This window comes from Hypanus sabinus, chromosome 17, assembly GCF_030144855.1.
Source record: "Hypanus sabinus isolate sHypSab1 chromosome 17, sHypSab1.hap1, whole genome shotgun sequence".
In the NCBI taxonomy this organism is placed as follows: Eukaryota; Metazoa; Chordata; class Chondrichthyes; order Myliobatiformes; family Dasyatidae; genus Hypanus; species Hypanus sabinus.
In genome coordinates, this window is record NC_082722.1 from 35,381,128 (window position 1) to 35,400,933 (window position 19,806).

The window sequence follows — 19,806 nt, forward strand, 5'->3', positions numbered from 1 at the left end:
GACTCGCTTCTGGAGCTTGAAATAGACCTATAGAACAAAAAACAAATATCTTCCCTCCCACTTCAAGTGCCTTTGCTGTTACATGTCCACAGCATACCTGGACTGTTATCAGCCAAGATGATACAGCAAACTGCAATTGTTCTTCCTTTTTCTTCACCTGTTCATTTTCTTGCTTCTCAAAGGCTTCCCATATGGGCAAGAGTTTCTCTGCACTGATATCTCTTACAGAACAATGCAAAACAAATCGCAACAGTTTACAAATGACTTCATGTGTATACTTGGTTTCTGACACACTATAGCTCCTTGGTAGCCAACAATGTCACTTACACAGCTTTACTTTCTATTTATTGAAATGCAGTTATCTGATTCAATTTCCCCTTGCGGAAGTTTAAATAGGAAGATTGTTTCCTTAATGGCTTACTGTTATGTACCTGTGAGTATCCTGTGACTGTCACACAACCATGATGTAATTGAGGCTCTGCTGGGCGTGATGTAATGGTCTTGTGATGGTGGAGTGACGTAATTTTCCTGCCAGTGAGAGGTCATGTGATAGTTTTTTTTCAAGAGGGTATAAAAGGAGAATCCCTCCCTGGTCAGTTTTCGTGACTTAAGTCATCAGTGATTCCGTTCTGCTGCGTATTTGATTTTATGACGCAGTTTCGTTTTAAAAGTGGAGATTTAATTTCTACTGTAAGAATCATTGTGCCAGCAGTTCTGAAAATCACTGCCAGTTAAAGTCCGGTCAGAAAGTGAAGATTTATTGAAGTTCAGGAAGCCAAAGAATCAAGGAAAGTTGGTGTTGTCAGCTGTAAAGCAGGTTTGACCTTATTTAATCTTCGTACAAGGAATTAATAACTTGCGTCCAAGAAAGCTCCTGCATTTCTGAAAGCAGAAAGAGTTGGATGCAGAGTTTTGCCAAGGAAAGGTCAGTGCCCTTAAGCCGTTTTATTTCCTTCAATCATAAATCCCTCGGCAAAGCATACTTCGGTTGGGATCAGCAGTAACGTCACGAAAGAGAATTTATTACTTCAAGGAAAGTCTCTCCTAACTGACTGTAAATCATTTTGGACTTTTTTTCAATACCACTTTAAAGAACTGAGTTTGCATTTCTCGCTTTAAGAACTGTTCGGGCTGCCGTACCGCAGCCGACTTCCGGTTAAGTTAGTCGTTTGTTTACTTTTAGGTTTTTTTTTTAGCAGTGTTTAAAAAATGTTTTATTTGTTATAAAAAAACCTGTCTCAATTATATATTCATTGTTGCTAGATCATAACACTTACTAAGACACAAACATTTGCCAAGATATTTTCTCTGCAAGTTTTTAAGTTCTGCTCAGTCTCCCAGTTATGCCAGATTTCAGTAGAATGCATACCACCTACAGTTAAGTAGAAACTTTGAAGTCTTCACACTGTCGTTAATCATCTATTACAGCATTACCAAAAGCAGCAATAAAAAGAACACTAGTTACAATCTTAAGGAATCAATCAAATACTAATATGTCCAATCTCAAAGAAGACAATCTGCAGATGCTGGAAAGTCAAGCAACACACACAAAATGCTGGAGGAACTCAGCAGGCCAGGCAGCATCTGTGGAAAAAAGTACAGTCAGCACTGCAAACCAAGACCCTTGCAATTCGGGTCTCGGCCCAAAACATTGACTATACTCTTTTCCATATATGCTGCCTGACCTGCTGAGTTCTTCCATCATTGTGCGAGTGCTGCGACAACTAATATGGATTTATTTCCATACAGAGTGGGCGTTTATTGGAGTGTTGAAGGCAAAAATGGAAAAACCATTGCCTGCACTCCACTCATTCCGCATTTGCTAACATGCACTGCACAAACAAGCACAAACACAGTGTTTTATGCATTTTGATGGGGAAAAAACAGGTGCTAAAAATCCCAATTACTCCATGCTGGAACCAGAAATAATACACTAAATCATTATGTCTTAGGGTAATTAAAGCCATCTTTTTGCACCATTATTTCAGGCAATTTTCAATTTAGATTTAACCACAATCCTGACTGAGCAAGATTACAACATAATTATTGTGTACAGAAATAGGAAGCTTATTACGAAATGTGGAATTATGACGAGGGAATGAGATATTGTGCAGGATGATTCTGTGGAATACCCTTTTATTCTACTTCCTAAGTCAAAGTCTAACAGATAGTCTAAGCTTTCCACTCACTTAATTTTCCACAGAAAAGGAAGTCAATATGACCATGTAAGACTAACTGGCCTTTTGAAAGATTGCCCCGAACATTTATGGTTTCTTATGGCTACTTGATTACACTATTCAAAAATCCAGAAACATAACTATTTCAAAATTAAATTAAATAGATTAATCAACAACCTATTATTTCAGGATTTTTGTCTCATTTTCAATTACTTGTATATTATTTACAATGACTTAACATTTATTTACAATTCTTTGATTGAATTATTCCCTCACAGTAGATTTACCCATACTAAAGGATAATACAAAATTATTATTCAGTGCCTACTTATTAGGTACATTTGCTCGATAATGCAAATATATAAATAGCCAACGAGTCAATGCATAAAAGCATGCACACGTCGTCAAGAGGTCCTGTTAGTGTTCAGACCAAACAACAAGATGGGGGAGAAATGTCATCTAAGTGAGTAATGGTGTCAGAAAGGATGGTTTGAACATCTCAGAAACTGCTGATCTCCTGGGATTTTCATGCACAACAGTCTCTAGAGTTTACAGAGAATGTGCAATAAACAAAAAAATAGGCAAAATGAATTGTTGATGAGAGAGGTCAGAGGAGAAGACCAGACTGGTTCAAGCTGACAGGAAGGCGACAGTAACTCAAATAACTATGTGTTACAATACTGGTGTGCAGAACAGCGTCTCTGAATGCACATGTCGAACTTTGAATTAAACTGGTTACAGCAGCAGTAGAAGGTGAACCTACATTCAGTGGCCATTTTATTAGTTACATGAGGTACTTAATAAAGTGGCCATCTGGTCCAAGTATATCACTGTGGAATGCCTAGTGAAATTTATTTCTAATGTATTATACATGATCAAAAATGAATAGAGCTGTCATTTGAAACCATACCTTTTACCTTTCTATGGCACACAGCACAGGAGATTTCTGCCAAAAACAATTTAATCATGTATTATAAGCTTTGGGATTCATAGAAAATTGCTAAAATTTAAACACAAATTGTACTGCACTGGCTTCACCAAAATGTTGCTGATTTCTATTTGTAGAAATTATTTTATTATTACTAAAATGTTATTTAATAGAAGACAGCAAATGATTTCCTTGTTTCCAGCCTAAATGGCACACATTTTACACAGAACACAAAGAATGGCAGCCACCCATTTAATTAAAATTTGAACTATATTTCCTCAATTGTCTTACATATGAAAAAATTTGCCTCAGAAATTTTTAGGTTTTATGAAAATGAGTTGACTTATTCCATAGCATGATTTCACTACAGTGAAACACAGATCTAATATTTCAAATATACTGTAAAATGCTGCCTCAAACTTTGAATATCTGGCATAGCATTTATTAAAATGTACTTGTATTCTATTATTCTTGGTTTAAAACAATGAGAGAGGCTCTATCTGGATAATTACAACAACCAACATTTCTACAACTTAAACAGATGGCCAGTTGATTTTTGTTTGACTTTGTAATGCACAAATTAGCTGCTGCATTTCCTTAGTGCAGCAGTGATGACACCTTGAAAATGTTTCACTGGCTCTTAACTGCTTTGTGAAATTCCAAAGATGTAAAATAATTTTCTGTTTTAGTTGCACTATGTATTTAAAATAACAACTGAATTTAAATATTAGTTGGAGTGTGTAGTAAGGCAATTGGTTATTATGGGGAAAAATTAAGTCATACATAAAAATTCTGCTGGTTTTCCCACTTTGATTATTTCCAATTGTTTTCCATTTATTCTTTATCCCACCTCTCATGACAAATTCTGCCAAATGACCATCTTTCAAGTATGAGCTTAAAGTGTAGACCACCATAATTAAACACAGGACTTCCTTTCCACCATCTTTTCCCGTGATTTTACTTGGAGTTTTGTCAGATTGCAATTAGAAGTATTTTTTTCCATATTCTTGAGATCCCAAAACTATTTGTGCATCCTACTTCAAACTACTTTGCTGAAATTAGCAAATATGGCACAAATCACAATTTAATTATAGGATCTTCTTTTTATTTGTATGCAGTCATACTCTGGGCCAAAGTATTTATTGATACAGTTAAAACCTTGTAGAATCGCCCAAGTAAATTGGCACTATCATGTGCATTCACAGATGTTCTATCTTCAAAACTTAAGAAAATATAATAAGTTAAAAGAGGAAACTTTCAGATTATAAATTTGAAATATTAACTGTTCCTCTTGCCACCAATGGCTGACCCAATCCATTTCCAATATTTTCTGATTTTGTTTCAGATTTCCACCAACTTCAGTTTTTTGGTTTTTCTATCATGGAGAAATTATCTGACCACCTCAGCAGAAGCAAATATCATTTTATTTTGCTCCAAAATCATTTTTTTGTGTGGTTGGACACATGCTGACTACAGGAGCCACTTAATGACAAGTAAATCAGCATCATCTTATATCAGATTTCAAATATGCAAATATGACTATCACTGAATCGAGATCCTGTCAACTATGTTCAGCAGAAGGACTGTGTCTTTTGGCGAAACAAAGTTCATGCCATTGCTGTCATGGAATCCACACTCCTTCAAACCTACAAAATAAATCATGTACCCGATGTAGCGACTTATCTAATTCTTCCATGGTGACCTTTGGCCAATCAACCATTGGAGTCCACAGATCGCCTCTGGACAACATTTATGGACATACAGCTGACCAAAAGAATGTTAATCATGCCCAGCTGTTATTATGGATTGGGTCTCATACTGCAGATGGGCAGCTTACACGATATTAACACCTTCCCACCTGAGAATTAATATTTACTCTTAAAATGCTGTGAAGAAATTCAGACAATGAAAACTTGCAATCACAAAAAGGAACATTGACAACTTTCCTGGAACTGAAATAATTTTATTGAATTAACAAAATGAACAAAATGGGGAAATTATCTGATTAACAAAGGAGATAAACAGATTGTGTGATTCCTAGTCAAGAAGAAATCTGTAGACTACCCAAATATTTCAGTGGATCGATCAGTAAAAAAAAGTGATAAATAGATTTCAGAAGTATAAAAAAAAAGCCAATAAGTACAATTAATGATAGGATACTGAGAAGTGTAGCGGGTCAAATGAATAAATAAAATACAAGATATGAAGGTTACTTGCATTTTTCTTTTTTTCTTCTATTGGTTGAAGAGGAGGGAAATTGATAAATTAATTAGATCACAGGTAGAATGTTGTTTTCTATTCAGATGACTGCATACAATAAGAATATAGTAGTAGTAGAAAACAATATAAATTAGATTAATTATATAGTTGTCTCAGGACTGTGGGATTGCAGCTCTGAGGAAAGAGTAGAGGCTGGGGTTATATTCTTTGGAAGAAAGCAAGCAAAGGGGAGACTTAAATGAAGTGCATAAAATTGAGGAGCTGAGATGGAGTGGATTTCTCATAGCAGAGAAGGTCAACAACTAGGGTCATGGGTTTAAACTAATTGGTAGAAAGGTTAAACGGGGAAAAATCATCCAAGTTGTGAACGGTCTGGAACCCAATTACCAAAAAAAAATCTGGCACAATGGAAGACTCAAACAATATTTTGGTGGCACTTGACACTAACCCACAAAGATATCCCACCAAGATTCAGGAAATAGAATTAAACTAGCTAGTTTCCCTCCAGCCAACATAGGCATGAAAAAATGTTATAAAGCTTAAATTGACAGCAGAGGAAGGCAAATCTTAATAATCCTGATATAAAGCAGTTTTGGAGATGCACTGAATACGGGGATAAATAGGCAAGATTGCCTTTAATCTTAATGAATAAACACAGAATCAAGAATGAGTGTAGAGGCTCTAGAGAAAATCTAATAACTGTCAAATTCATATAAATATTGGCCAAGAATTTACACTGAGTGGTGACGAAGCGGTGTTCTCCATTCACCTCCATGACAAATGCATACAGATTTATCAAAGGCATATAAGCAAAGATTTCTACTAATATGGCATTTTTTGGGAGTACAGCAAACCCTACATAAAACTTCTGACATCTGAACATTCTAAGCAATGATAAAATAAATATATCATTTACATACAAGAGTTTACACAAGTAATAAATGTTTAAAAGATGTTTCTATGAGACTAAAATAAATTCCATAACTTTCAATAATCTCCTGTGAAAGATTCCAACCTCCCAAAGATCAAAAGTTCCACAAATAGATTTAAAATATACAACATATAAATTTGTTGCACAATATTTCAACCATATAAATTCGCTATAAAATTTTGCCTTAATATATCTCTTAAAATAGAAAACAATTGATAAAATACTCTATCAATTGGATTCAAAAGGTTGGTGATAACACATTTACCAAAAATGGAATCCTATCCTTGCTCTGAGATGGAGTGAGGGTAGATTTATAGAACATTTAAAGAAAGCACTTGCTTGGAGAAAGATGAAAACCTTGGATTTCCTGGCAGTGGTCTTATAGTCTTTTAACATCTTTGGACTACTTTTACTGTGCCCATGGTCTGTTTTTTTTAAAAATCAATTATGGTATTGTTTGCACTGTTATAACTATGTGGTTTTGTGTAGGTCTTGGAGCTTTAGTTTTTGGTTTGTTGGGTGGTGGAGTTGGTCTCCTGATTTGGTGTATCTGGGTAGTCTTGTTTTGTCTAGTGACTTTGGAGCTCCTTTCCGGGAAACGCACTAAGATGGTAGTGCGATATTAATACACAGCAGCCTCTTCGGACTCTAGATTTGGGGATTGCCAAACGTTGTGGATTTTCTGGTGGTGTCTGTTTTGTCATGTGCTTTTGTGATATCATTCTGGAGGAACGCTGTTTCATTTGTTTACTGCATTGCAGTTGTGGTTTCTAAATGACAATAAACCGAAATTCAATTCAATTCAATGGACTTGATAAAATAGAATCCTTTAATCAATCCTCAAGCAGGCCTCAGCCCTTCATTTCAGAACACAGAATAGAAAGATACAGTGTCACAACATGCCCTTTAAGCAAACATGACTGTGCTATTACGTCAAACTAAAATAATCAAATCTATCTGCAGGATCTATATCCTTGTGTTCCCTGCCTATTCATTTGCCTGACTCAATGCCTCTCAAATAATCCTTCTACCACCCTCCCTAGCAGCGTGTTCCAGGCAGCCACCACTCTCTGTACAAAAACACTTTCCTCACAATTTTCCTTTAAGCTTTCCCCGCTCTTACTTTCTAGGGGTTCCCAACCTGGGGTCCACAGAGCCCTTACTTAATGGTCTTGGTCCATGGCAACCCAATGCCTTCTAGTATTGACATTTGTACCCTGAGAGAAAGATTCAATCTACCCTATCTATGTCTCTCAAAATTTTGTGTGTTTCCATCAGCTTCTGATGATCTAGAAAATAAGCAGCCCATGTTTTGTCCAAACACTCCTTATAGCTTACTCCAGTCCAGGCAAGATGCTGGTGAATCTCCTCACCACATGTTTCCAAAGATTCCTGCAGTGCACCACCAGAACTACACATACACAAATGTGTGATGACAGATTTTTTTTTTTTATGAAGCTGCAGCATGACATCCCAACTATTATATTCAGTGTCAGACCAATGAAGATAAGCATGCCATATGCCTTCTTTGTCACATTATCCAGTTGCGTTACCATTTTCTGGGAGCTATGGACTTGAACTCCAAGGTCCCTTTGTACTGTACACAAGTGCTCCTAAAGGTCCTGCTATTTATTGTAGACTTTCTTCTTAAATTTGACCTTCTAAGGTGCAACAACTCATAACAGTCTGAATTAAGCTATCTATCATTTCTCTGCTTAAATTTCCAACTAATCTGTATCCTTTAACAACCTTCCTCTCTATCCACAATCCCATCAACTTGCATGTCACCTGCAGTTTCATCAAAATCATTAATAAATATCACAAACAATTAGCACTGATACTTGCAGAACATTGCTGGTCGACAATGTGCTGAAAATCAGGAAAGCACTCCCCTACCACTACATTCTGGGCACATCATACAAATAGAAATATACAAAACATGCCTCTCCTTCCTTCAGTCTGTGGAGATATGACATGTCATCAAAAACCTTGCAAACTTCTACAGATGTTTGGTGGAAAGTGTGCTGACTGGCTCCATTACACAGTGGTATGGGAACACCAATGCCTTTGAGCAGAAAATGCTACAAAAGGTAGTGGGCAAAACCCTCCAAACCATTGAATACATCTACATGAAACATTGTCATAAAAAAGCAGCATCCATCATCAAAGATCCTCACCACCCAGCGCATCCTATATTCTTGCTGTTGCCATCAGGTAGAAAGTACAAGTGCCTCAGGATTCGTTCTACCAGGTTCAAGAATAGTTACTACCCCTCAACCATCAGGCTCTTGAACAAAAGGGGATAACTACATTCATTTAACAACTCTGTAATATTGTTATTTCATGCCTGTTATTTATTACTATTTATTTATTTATTATCTGTATTTGCAGTTTGTTTACAGTTTATAGATCCAGTTTATAGTTACTGTTCTAAAAATTTGTTAAGTATGCCTGCAGAAAAAGAATCTCAGGGTTGTATGTGGTGACAATCATGTACTTTAATAATAAATTTTACTTTGAACTTTTCTACAATCATACAAATTTTGGGTCCATTTTACTAATTCACTGTGGACCCCATATGACTTTATCTACTGAACCAGCCTACCATAAGGGACATTACCCAGTGCTATTCTGAAGTCCATGTAGACAATATTCACCACACTACCCTCATCATTTATCACTGTCACTTCAAAAAAAAACTCAGTCAAACTTGCGGAACAGGTCAATACATACAGGCTTTTCCCATGGGAAGTTACGCTTTTGATCCTGAATAAAACCATGCTTTTCCAAATGCAAGTAAATCCTGTCCCTAGGTATCTTTTCTAATAATTTGCCAACCACTAGAGTAAGGCTCACCAGCCTATAATTTCCTGATTAGTCCCCATTGACATTCCTGAAGAAACATTGGTTGTATTTCAGTTTTCTAGCGCCTTTCCTGAGGCTAAATAGAACACAAAAATTAACTACTTAGCATCAATGCTGTTGTGGACCTTGTATGCATGGTAGAATTTTGTGCAAGTGATGTCAAATCAACTTCATACAATTAGCAATTTTAAACAATCTTTATTTGGCCTTCTCATGATTACTTCCTGCATGATTTATCAATGCCTCAAATTTAAGCCATTATCGCACCTTAGCTGTATGCTCAGAGTTGCCAAATTAGGTCACAGCCAAATCGCAATTCAGTTCTTCTGTGAAAGGTCCGCACTCTATTTGAGACTTTGTACTTTCAAAGAATCAAGGTAGATCAAGTGTGTGGGCAAGATGATAGTAAACAGTTGTGCCATTCCAGTCTAAGTTGCAATGCAATGTTGCACCAGATAGAATAGGGATTTAATCAGTCTTCACTGTGGAAGACACTAGCAGCATGGTGGAGGTTCCAGGTGTCAGGGGGCAAGAAGTATGTAAAGTTAATGATCTTGCCAGATTCACTAGACTGGAAAATCGCAAATGTCTCTCCACTCTCTCAGCAGGGAGAGAGGCAGAAGAAAGGAAACTATAGGCCAGGTAGTCTGACCTCCATGGTTGGGAAAATGTTAGAGTTGATGTTAAGGATGTGGTTTCAGGATACTTGAAGGCACATAATAAAGTAGGCTATAATCAGCATGGTTTCCACAAGGGAAAATCTTGCCTGACAAATCTGTTGGAATTCTTTGAAGGAGTAACAAACAAAATAGACAAAGGATTATCGGTTGATGTTGTGCACTTGGATTTTCAGAAGACCTCTGACAAGGTGCCACACATGACGCTGCTTAACAAGTTAAGAACCCATGGTATTACAGGAAAGGTTCTAGCGTGGATAGATCAGTGGTTGATTGGCAGGAGGCAATGAGTGGAAATAAACGGAGCCTTTTCTCGTTGGCTACCGGTAACTAGTGGTGTTCCACAGGGGACTGTGCCAGGGTTGATACTTTTCACATTATATGTTAATGACTTGGATGGTGGAATTGATGACTCTGTTGCAAAGTTTGCATTTAATATGAAGGTAGATGAAGGGGCAGGTAGCTTTAAGAAAGTAGAGAGCCTACATAGGACCAAGACAGATTAGGAGAATGGTCAAAGAAGTGGCAGTTATAATACAGTGTCAGGAAGTGTATGGTCATTCACTTTCACAGAAGAAATGAAAAGGTTGACTATTTTCTAAATGGTGAGAAAACACAAAAAAGTGAGGTGCAAAGGGACTTGGAGTCTTTGTGCAGGATTCCCTGAAAGTTAACTTGCAAGTTGAGTATCTGGCGAGAAAGGCAAAGGTGAGGTTAACATTCATTTCAAAAAGGCTAGCATATAAAAGCAAGGATGTAATATTGAGACTTTATAAAGCACTGGTGGGGCCTCACTTTGTCAGCAGTTTTGGGCCCCTTATCTTAGAAAGGATGTGCTGAAACTGGAGAGGATTCAAAAGAGGTTCAGGAAAATGATTGCAGCATTGAATGGCTTGTCTTATGAAGACCATTTGATGTCTCTGTGCATGTATTCACTATGTTACGTACCCGTGACACGTGACAGTGGTGTACTTGTCACGTGACAGGTGTTGAAGCTATACTGGACTTGAGGTAATGGTCTTGTGATGGTGGAGTGACGTCATTTTCCCGCCAGTAGAGGTCATGTGACAGGTTTTTTTTATTACAGGGTATAAAAGGAGGACCCCTCTTTGTGAGGAGGGGCAGTTCGTGGCTGGATTTGCCATGTTGACTTCATGCCACTGCGTGACTTAATGTTATGACGCAGTTCAGTTGAAAGATGAAGTTTTATTTAATGCCAAATGTTTAAAAGGTCATTGCCAGCAGTTTCTTTATAATACTGCTAGTTGAGAATTAGTGGAGAGTGAAGATCGGAGTTCGGGAGTTAAAAGATCGAGGAAAATCGATTTTGATGGTGAAACGGGTTCGACCTTGTTTGATCCTCATTCGGAAGGAATTCGTTAACTGTCCCCGTGTTAATCCCTGTGAATAGCAGAAAGGATTGGGAACAGTTTTGTAAAGGAAAGGTCAGTGCCTTTAAGCCGTTACATTTCATCTTTGTAAAGTTCTTCGTGGGAAAAGTTCGATTTGGAACTGCAGCAAGATGATGTGAAAGAGAATTTAAATTGTCTTAAAAAGTCTCTCCCTTAAATGAACTGTAAGCATTTTGAACTTTTGCAATACTACTTTGAAGAACTGTTTTGGCAACATCGCTTTAAGAACTGTTTAAGCTTCCTTGCTTTAAGAACTGTTTAAGCTGCCGCACAGCAGCTGATTTCCGGTTACGTCAGTGATTTGTTTACTTTTGGGGGATTTGTTTTCAGAGTTTAATAAACATGTTATTTGTTATAAAAACCCCTGCCTCACTCATATATTTATTGTTGCTTGAATCTGTAACAACTAGAACTCAGAAGAATGAGAGGTAGCCTCATTGAAACCTTTTGAATGGTTAAAGGCCTTGATAGAGTGGATGAAGAAAGGATGTTTCCTATGGTGGGAGAGTCCAAGGCTAGAGCACACAGCATCCTTTTAGAATGGAGATGAAGAGGAATTTCTTTAGCCAGACAGTGGTGAATCTGTGAAATTCATTGCCACAGTCAGCTCTGGAGGCCAAATCTTTATGTATATTTAAGGCAGAGATTGATAGATTCTTGACTGGTCAGGGTATGAAGGGATATGGGGGGGGGTGGGGAGTCAGGAGTTCAGAGAAAAAATAGATCAGGCATGATGAAATGGTGGAGCAGACTCAATGGGCCAAATGGCCCAATACTGTTCCTATATCTTATTGTCTTAATTGCTAGCTCTTTCTTTCTTATAACCAAATAATAATGGTGATTTCATTACAAATGCAGTAGGAACCTGTATTGAAATTTTAAAATGAAAATAAGCAATTCCATTATGTTGTAGTTCTACAGTTTTCATCATTTCATACAGCTTGAGTACGAAAAATTACAGAAAGCAGGGAAACATTTAAATCATCACCACACACACACACACACACACACACACACACACACACACACACACACACATCCCTCTCCATGTCAAAAAAGTAACCTATACCAAAATAACAACAAAAAAATGAACTTGAGTTTTAGTAGTTGCTCACATTAGATTGTCATTTATGGCTAAGTGCTGCTCCTCAGCTTGATGCATAGACAAATATACACAGCAGGGTTATTGCAGCATACTGCACCTTTCAAACACAAGGAAGCTGTCATGCAGATGTCAAATACATCAAGGTACTCGCAAATTCCACAAAAAAAGAAATGTTAAGTCAAGCTATACCAGATGGGTGACTGAATAAGTAAGTAGCAGTTCACAGCTTCAGAGACCAACACATCTTTTCCTATCCTGGGAAAGAGTAGAGCAAATTTAACAGCACTTATAAGTTCATACAACAGTTCTAAATATTTTAAACTAAATTTAGACCTCAAAATTGGATTTAAACTTAGTTCAGCAAAAGTAACTTACTCTTATTTTATATTTGAAATATAAAACTGTTACTAATATTTCAGTTAATTCTAAATAGAAATATTTTATTATTAATTTATAAATTGGGCGCATCACTGGCAAGGATATATATTACCCATTGTTCCCTGTCTTTGATAGAGTTGTTTTGAGCTACTTGGACTGCTGAAGTTCTTCTGGCAAACAAACAACACTCATAATTTAGTTCCAACAATTATGAAAAAATGGGAACCTACAATCTGGATAGTGTGTGACTTGGCAGAAACCAATGGTAGTCTTCCTGTCTTTATACTTCTTTCAGGTAGAGCTTACGACTATGAGGGGTACTGCCAAAAAAGTCCTGACAATTAATTTGTGCATTTTTTCACATGGTCCACACTTGCAATCTCAGTGTAAAGTGAGTTTTTAGTGTTGTAGGAGGAGGCATCAATCTAACAGGTTATCTTGATCCAGATGGTGCAGAGTTTTGGGTGTTGCCTGAACTAAATTTATTCAGGCAACACACACAAAATGCTGGTGGAACGCAGCAGGCCAGGCAGCATCTATCGGGAAGTCCTGACGAAGGGTCTCGGCCCAAAACGTCAACAGTGCTTCTTCCTATAGATGCTGCCTGGCCTGCTGCGTTCCACCAGCATTTTGTGTGTGTTGCTTCAACTTTCCAGCATCTGCAGATTTCCACATGTTAGATTTATTCAGGCAAGTTTACATCACAATTTTACCTTGAAGAAGGCTTCCTAAGGTCAGGTCAAGAGTCACTGCCATAAGACAGATAACCTCTAACTTTGTCTATAGCCATGGTACTCCTGTTGTAGGTCCAGCTAAGTTTTTGGCCAGTGGTATCTCCCAGCTACAAAGCTACCTTAGTGTGTCAGAAATGTACTACAGATGAATGTCAGACACAGATGACTGAGATCTCTCAAATGGTAAATGGTAATTGCTGGGCATTTAAGTGGCAAGTAATTTTGAAACCACAGATCAGAACTTGTCTGAATATTGTATAAGATGTGGGCTAGTCATTTTCTGAGAAATTGAGGATGAAAAGAAAATATTAACCTTGTCTTACCAGTGAAGCTCCTTTACATACTTCATGAAGGACAAATGTAGATGATAATATAGATGAAAATGTAGATGAGGAATATTTTTTGGGCCAATGGTAGTGCCATGAGAAATATCTGCAAAGGTGTTTTTAGACTGATCATCTTCCACTTTATTAAATATGACTCTAACCAGTGCAGTGATTTTGATCAATTCCCATTGACTTCAATTTTACCAAGGCTGCTTGATGACATATTTCAATATATGCTGCCTTGATATCAAAGGCTCTGGAACTCAGTTCTTTGGGCCAACGATATAACACAATCCAGAGCTGAACAGTGCCAGTGAAACATTCTTGGCAGCATTCATAATGTTATTGACAGCAAGTACAGCTTTATAGTGCTGTTGATATACCCTCCATTAAATTACTGATTATGGAGAGTTAGAGGTGCATTAGAATTATACAGCATAAATCTTCATCACTATAGCTGTAATGCTGCCTTTGGTCTTCTGGGTTTCTTGATACCACATGGAGGAGACTGTATTGGTTCCTGTCCTCTACAACCAGTCCAGTATGTCATAAGGAAGCCAACATGGATCTGCCACTCAGTTGCTGGACTGGACTTCAACACTCATGTGCAGAATTCTGCTATTGTTGAAGCACAAGCAGGTTATTCAAGTTTCCTCCTATTGGTGGTGTCAACCATCATTTACAACTGACAGTCAGTAAAGCTTTGATTGCACAGCTTTCCCTATTGCAAGCTGCTTTTGTGGATAGCATGCAAGTGGTCCTTTGAAAAGCTTGAACCTCAATTTTAGGATTGCTTGGTTCTGTTCCTGGCACAACTTTCAAATAATTTCAGTTAAGCACAGTCAGAAAAGAATTTTCTCAGAAAAGAATTTTGCTATGGACAGTTCATGTGCCTTTAAGCAATTTTAACTTGATGTGCAGCACAAAGCTAATCTTTTTCCAAATAAAAATTTGCCTCGTTCTTCTGTCAAGTTAAAGATGCACTACAAATCATCCACAGAAGCAATACTTGAGTAGTTGAGTATTCATCACAGCCCAAAATAGTCCAATGAAGTCAATATGTGTCTCATGCACAAACACTGTGATGAACGAGTGTTATGATAGGTAGAAAAAGGATTCCTGTAGCGCATTTAGTGGCCCTTAGAGTGATAATTCACACCTGAACAAATCTGTCCAATAGCACAGCCTTAGGCCTGCAAAGATCCTCAAAGCTGACAACTTCGGAGTTACAATCTAGAGACATTTAGCCCAAGGAAGCAAGTGCAGTCAGGTCATGCTGGTTACCATTGTAACCCTCAATCAAATAACAGAAAAACAGTAACCTAAGAAAACAATGTTTTATATTCTTTGCTGTATTGCTATTAAATAGGTCTTGTGTTCCAAGCCAAATGCCTTTGCTCATTCCCATTTATCAAATGCTTTAGTTTCTGGTTCCCACACAAAAGCTGTCATGCATATGCAAATTATGTTTATCCAGCCCAAGGAGGATAAAAGTTCACCTACATTAAAGCTAATTTTGCTTTTGCATCATTAACATTTGTCTTGCAATTTCCTTATGCTGAAGTATACTATTTTGTATTTAATATCCGCATATCATTTTAATTTAAGAGAAGATCCTTGCTACACTCTAATGAAATAGTATTGACAATCTACTTGCACAGTTCAGCGTTAGATATGTCACACATGATTTAACACTTTAAGTAATGATAATAGGAAGTTAAGATGATAGATAATTTTCACGAGACCTCTTTTTGCTGGTATTATGCCCTTGAGCCTCACCCCAACAGATACTATCAATAAAGTCATAGTATCATTCTAAATGTCTTGACAGCATAATCTATTTTCAAGTTCCCTTCACACTTGTGCATCCTCTTTTAGCAGGTGCACTCCTTTCGTTAACAGAAGCCTTGAGCCTTCTGTAAATGTTGGAAGCAGGTGCATTTCCTGTACTAGGAAAATGACTAACCTCAAAACACCAAGCCAATTTCTCATTTCAAAAAAATGGAAAAGCAGAAAGATGTGTTAAATTTCCATTCGTACACAGTGGACAGGGAAATGTCATTTCTATAATCATTCATACAGTATTTGAAATTTCAATTTCAAATTTAAAACCATTAAAATGGTGCAGTTTTATTCATAAATTAAGAATAATTGAAAAACAATTAGTTAAAACAACCCAAAGCACTTTAGCTTAATACTTTAAAAAATCTTGCCTTACTTTACTTCTCATCCCCATAATCTTTATCAAAAACACCAGGTCTAAATTGGTGCAGGGTCCACAAAATGATTTCCCAATGTAACTGCGGAGGAATCTCAGTAAGATAAAGCTTTCTTAAGTAACACATAGGACATTTCAAATCTATTGGTAAATTTGACACTTCCAAGTTCAACAACACATGCATGGAAACCCTAACCCTATCTCCATTTAAATGGATAAATCTGGGAAGTTCCATTTGCAGCCTCTAGTATTTCCAGCAAGGTCCAGGCCATAACGACCGCACAGAGAGAAAAAAATTATGTTATCAACATACATTATCAAGCTAAATTATTACTAATATACATAAATAAATGACTTATTCTGCTAGTATCAGGTTAAAGACTATGACAAGAGAACTACAGACAAGTATTGTTAAGCATGCTAAGTAATTTATGAACATCTAAGTCAAAGGCAGCCAAGTTTAAAAGGGAACCACTTATTCAGGTTTAAATACCATTAAATTGTTTTGGCTATCAGACACCAATAATAAATTGCGCAAGCCAAGACCAGATTTTGCTTCATAAGATATACAATGCACACAGCAAATGTTGCTGTACAAATTGTGCTGAGTAAAATCTGGCAACAAGCTCCCTATAACCACAAAACAATTCCAGAGGCACTGAGGATAGAACCAGAGTTTTAAGAACAACTTCCATGCCCATTTTGCCAACTAGAACAAGGATTCGTCAAGAGACCAACCGTGAAATTTTAGCAACTCTGTAGCAGCTGTCATTTATGTACAACAATGCATTCTCTAAGTGTTATTACACAAGGAATCTCTACCTGGCACAACATGTCCAATTCATTAATAAAATAATTTTCATTGATAAAAGTATAAAAGTAATGATATGGAATTTTGTGGATCAGAGGAACAGTGATAGACAATAAGCTGCTTAACACTAAAATATGTCATGCAGTGGAAAAAAGTTATTTAATCTTTCCAAGTTAGTTATATGAACATGGTCCTTTTGATAATTTATCACTACAACCAAATAGAAAGGTAGATATAAACAAATAAATGAGGGTAAGGTCAATCTTAAATTGATTTTCATAGTATTTGAGCTAAAAGTGGAGAATTTTTGGTGGCTTTTTCACTGGAACTAGTTCTCATACAGATTGGAGAGAAGCAAAATAAAACAGGTGTTATATTTCAGGTTAATTCTTAGCTTTCAAAGCATTCTCAACGATGAAAGATTAACACTGTCTTTGATTGTGAATAACAGCTAATGCAGACTGAGCAGAACAACATAGATAGAGAAAAAAGTTAATATATTCCTTTTGAAACAATGATGCAGAAAATAGCACTGTAGATAAAGAGAGCAGGTTTCTGACCTCCTTAATTTATTTCACAGAATGTACACTCTTGTCACGTACTCAAAACAATGGGAAAATTTTAGGGTGTGAGTTGCTACCACAGTTAGTGTTAATCCAGCTAATTATTATACCAAATCAGTATAGTTAACAGGGCATAACTGTGAGAAGGGCATGTTCTGGGCATTTAATGGCAGCCTTGAATGGTGCTGAATACATTACACTATGCCCTCAATAATAAAACAAAATACTTCATGTCAGGGACTCAGCTCAGAAAACTGGAAAGTGGGAGACTAGGCCTTGTCCTGCACCATGATGTTCCAGTGCCCCCTAGTGACAGAGTAAAATCCCTTTTAACTTAAGATTCTTTTCTACCAATTTAACTGCGCGCTGGAGCTTATATATAATTATCTGATAATAATAACCCTTATTTGTTACTATTATACTAATGAAGTAAATTTTACTTTACTTTAATATTCCTAATATTTATTAAAATGACACCAAGAATCATTTTGGAATGGGAAAATACTTGCAAAATACTGTATATTACTTTAGCATGACAATCTACAAGCACGTTTAATAAAGCTGTAAAGACAATGAGTTTTCACAATAAAATTCTAAGTGAGCAAACAAAATGGCTGTTGAGTAACGATGGTTCAACAGCTCCAGAGGCCGGCATTCCTTGAGTGGTGTCTTTGCAGAGCTTGAAAGTTCTCTCTGTGACTGGCTGTGTTTCCTCTGGGTGCACCAGTTTTCACCTGGTTCCCAATGGCCTCTTGGTAGACTAGTTAATTACCTTTGGTGTAGGTTAATGACAAAAGAAGTCAAATGGTAATTGCTGGGCATGTGGAAGAGTAAAAATTGTAGGTGTACAGAGGGAAAGAGAAAGAGGTAATGGGAACAATGGGATTGCTGTCCTGGAATCCATCATACATCATAAAGCAATAGGCCAAATGCCCTCCTTATACACCATTATAACTTAAAAAGTATTACAAGTAATAAGAAAGCATTTGATGAGGTTTTTGAAAGTACACATAGAGATGAAAAAGTCATTTCAGGATAATTTCTTAAAATGTCAAAACATCTCTGATGTATTACTGGAGAGTGGAAGAATGGAAGTAAATAAGGCCAGACTAGAACAGGGTGTCCATCAGGCCATGAAGTGATTTTAAAAGTAAAATTCTACTTTCAATATATATTCAGTATGCCAAATCAAAAGGTCCAAATTGTGCAAAAGGATGCCATGCCTTTGTTTAATAAGTGGTACCTAGCTTGAATTTAGTCCATTGGGACAATGAAAGCATATTTACTCACTGACAAGTTTTTAAGTTGATGTCTGTCAGCAGTTACCTTCCCAAATTTAAGTCCCATAGGTGAAAATAAACTACTGAAATTTTGATCTCACTTAGCAAACTATTGTGGATGGCATTTTTTAAAATTTGTTTTGTGAATTTTCATATACAGGTAGAACAAGTTAATGGGAAAACAATTTGTATCTTAACTTGTATTTTAAAGTGATTGGAGTATATTCAGAAAGAACTTAGTGCAATTATAAAGAAGTTTAGGGAGACTTTACTTGGATTACCCATCCTTACCCAAGGAAGGATAAACTTGGCTTATACTTAGAGAAAAACTAAGAAGGTTTATTGAACTGATTTCTAAGATAAGGGGATCATACATAAAGGGGCAAACAAGTACACCTATATTCCTTACAGTTTCAAAGAATGCAAGGTGATCATATTGAAAGATAGAAAATTAATTAACTCGGCAGGATAGAAGCTGAGAGGACATGCTATGCCTATGGAGTCTAGAACTATGATCAGACAATTTATGTTATTATTTTATTAAATAATTTTTATATTATATATTGCAATGTACTTCTGCCACAAAAAAAGCAAATTTCACGACATATGCCAGTGATATTAAACCTAATTCTGATTCAGACACAGAGTACAGGTGCTCTGAAAATGAGAGTTGGAACAAGGAAAAAGTCTTCAATCAAATGACTGAAAACTTTGTAATTCACTGCTGATAGAGTATATAGAGAACGAAGGGATATGGATATAGTGCAGAAAGGCATTTAGTGAAATAGGAAGTTCAAGATGGCCACAATGCAGTGGATACATGACTAGTACACCATTATATTTGAGTCAATTCAAATGTAAGGTTTTGTATGCAAACCTACTCCAGATCTTCACCTAACTGCCATCACCATTGCTATAATACTGGTCACTTCACTTGTTTAAATATATAAGTTTTAAAGTTCTTAGCAATTTTCTATGCATTTCATTGAAAAAGGAAGCAACATAAAAAAGTACAACTTAAATATAATCTAATCCTAAACGAAAAAATATATAGTTTATAAGTATACAAGCAATCACTAAAGCAAATAATTCTGCCACCTTTCAACACCATCTGTGCTCATTTTTTTTCTGTCAAATTCATCTGTTCCTTTTTAAAGCATTGTCTTCAAAATGTTTCTTCT

General features: G+C 36.6%; 1 protein-coding gene across 5 annotated transcripts in view; it reads right to left on the reverse strand.

The window, feature by feature from the left end:
- Window positions 1–19,806, reverse strand: part of fto (FTO alpha-ketoglutarate dependent dioxygenase) — a 342,469-nt gene that overhangs the window by 283,619 nt on the left and 39,044 nt on the right. The window lies entirely within an intron of this gene.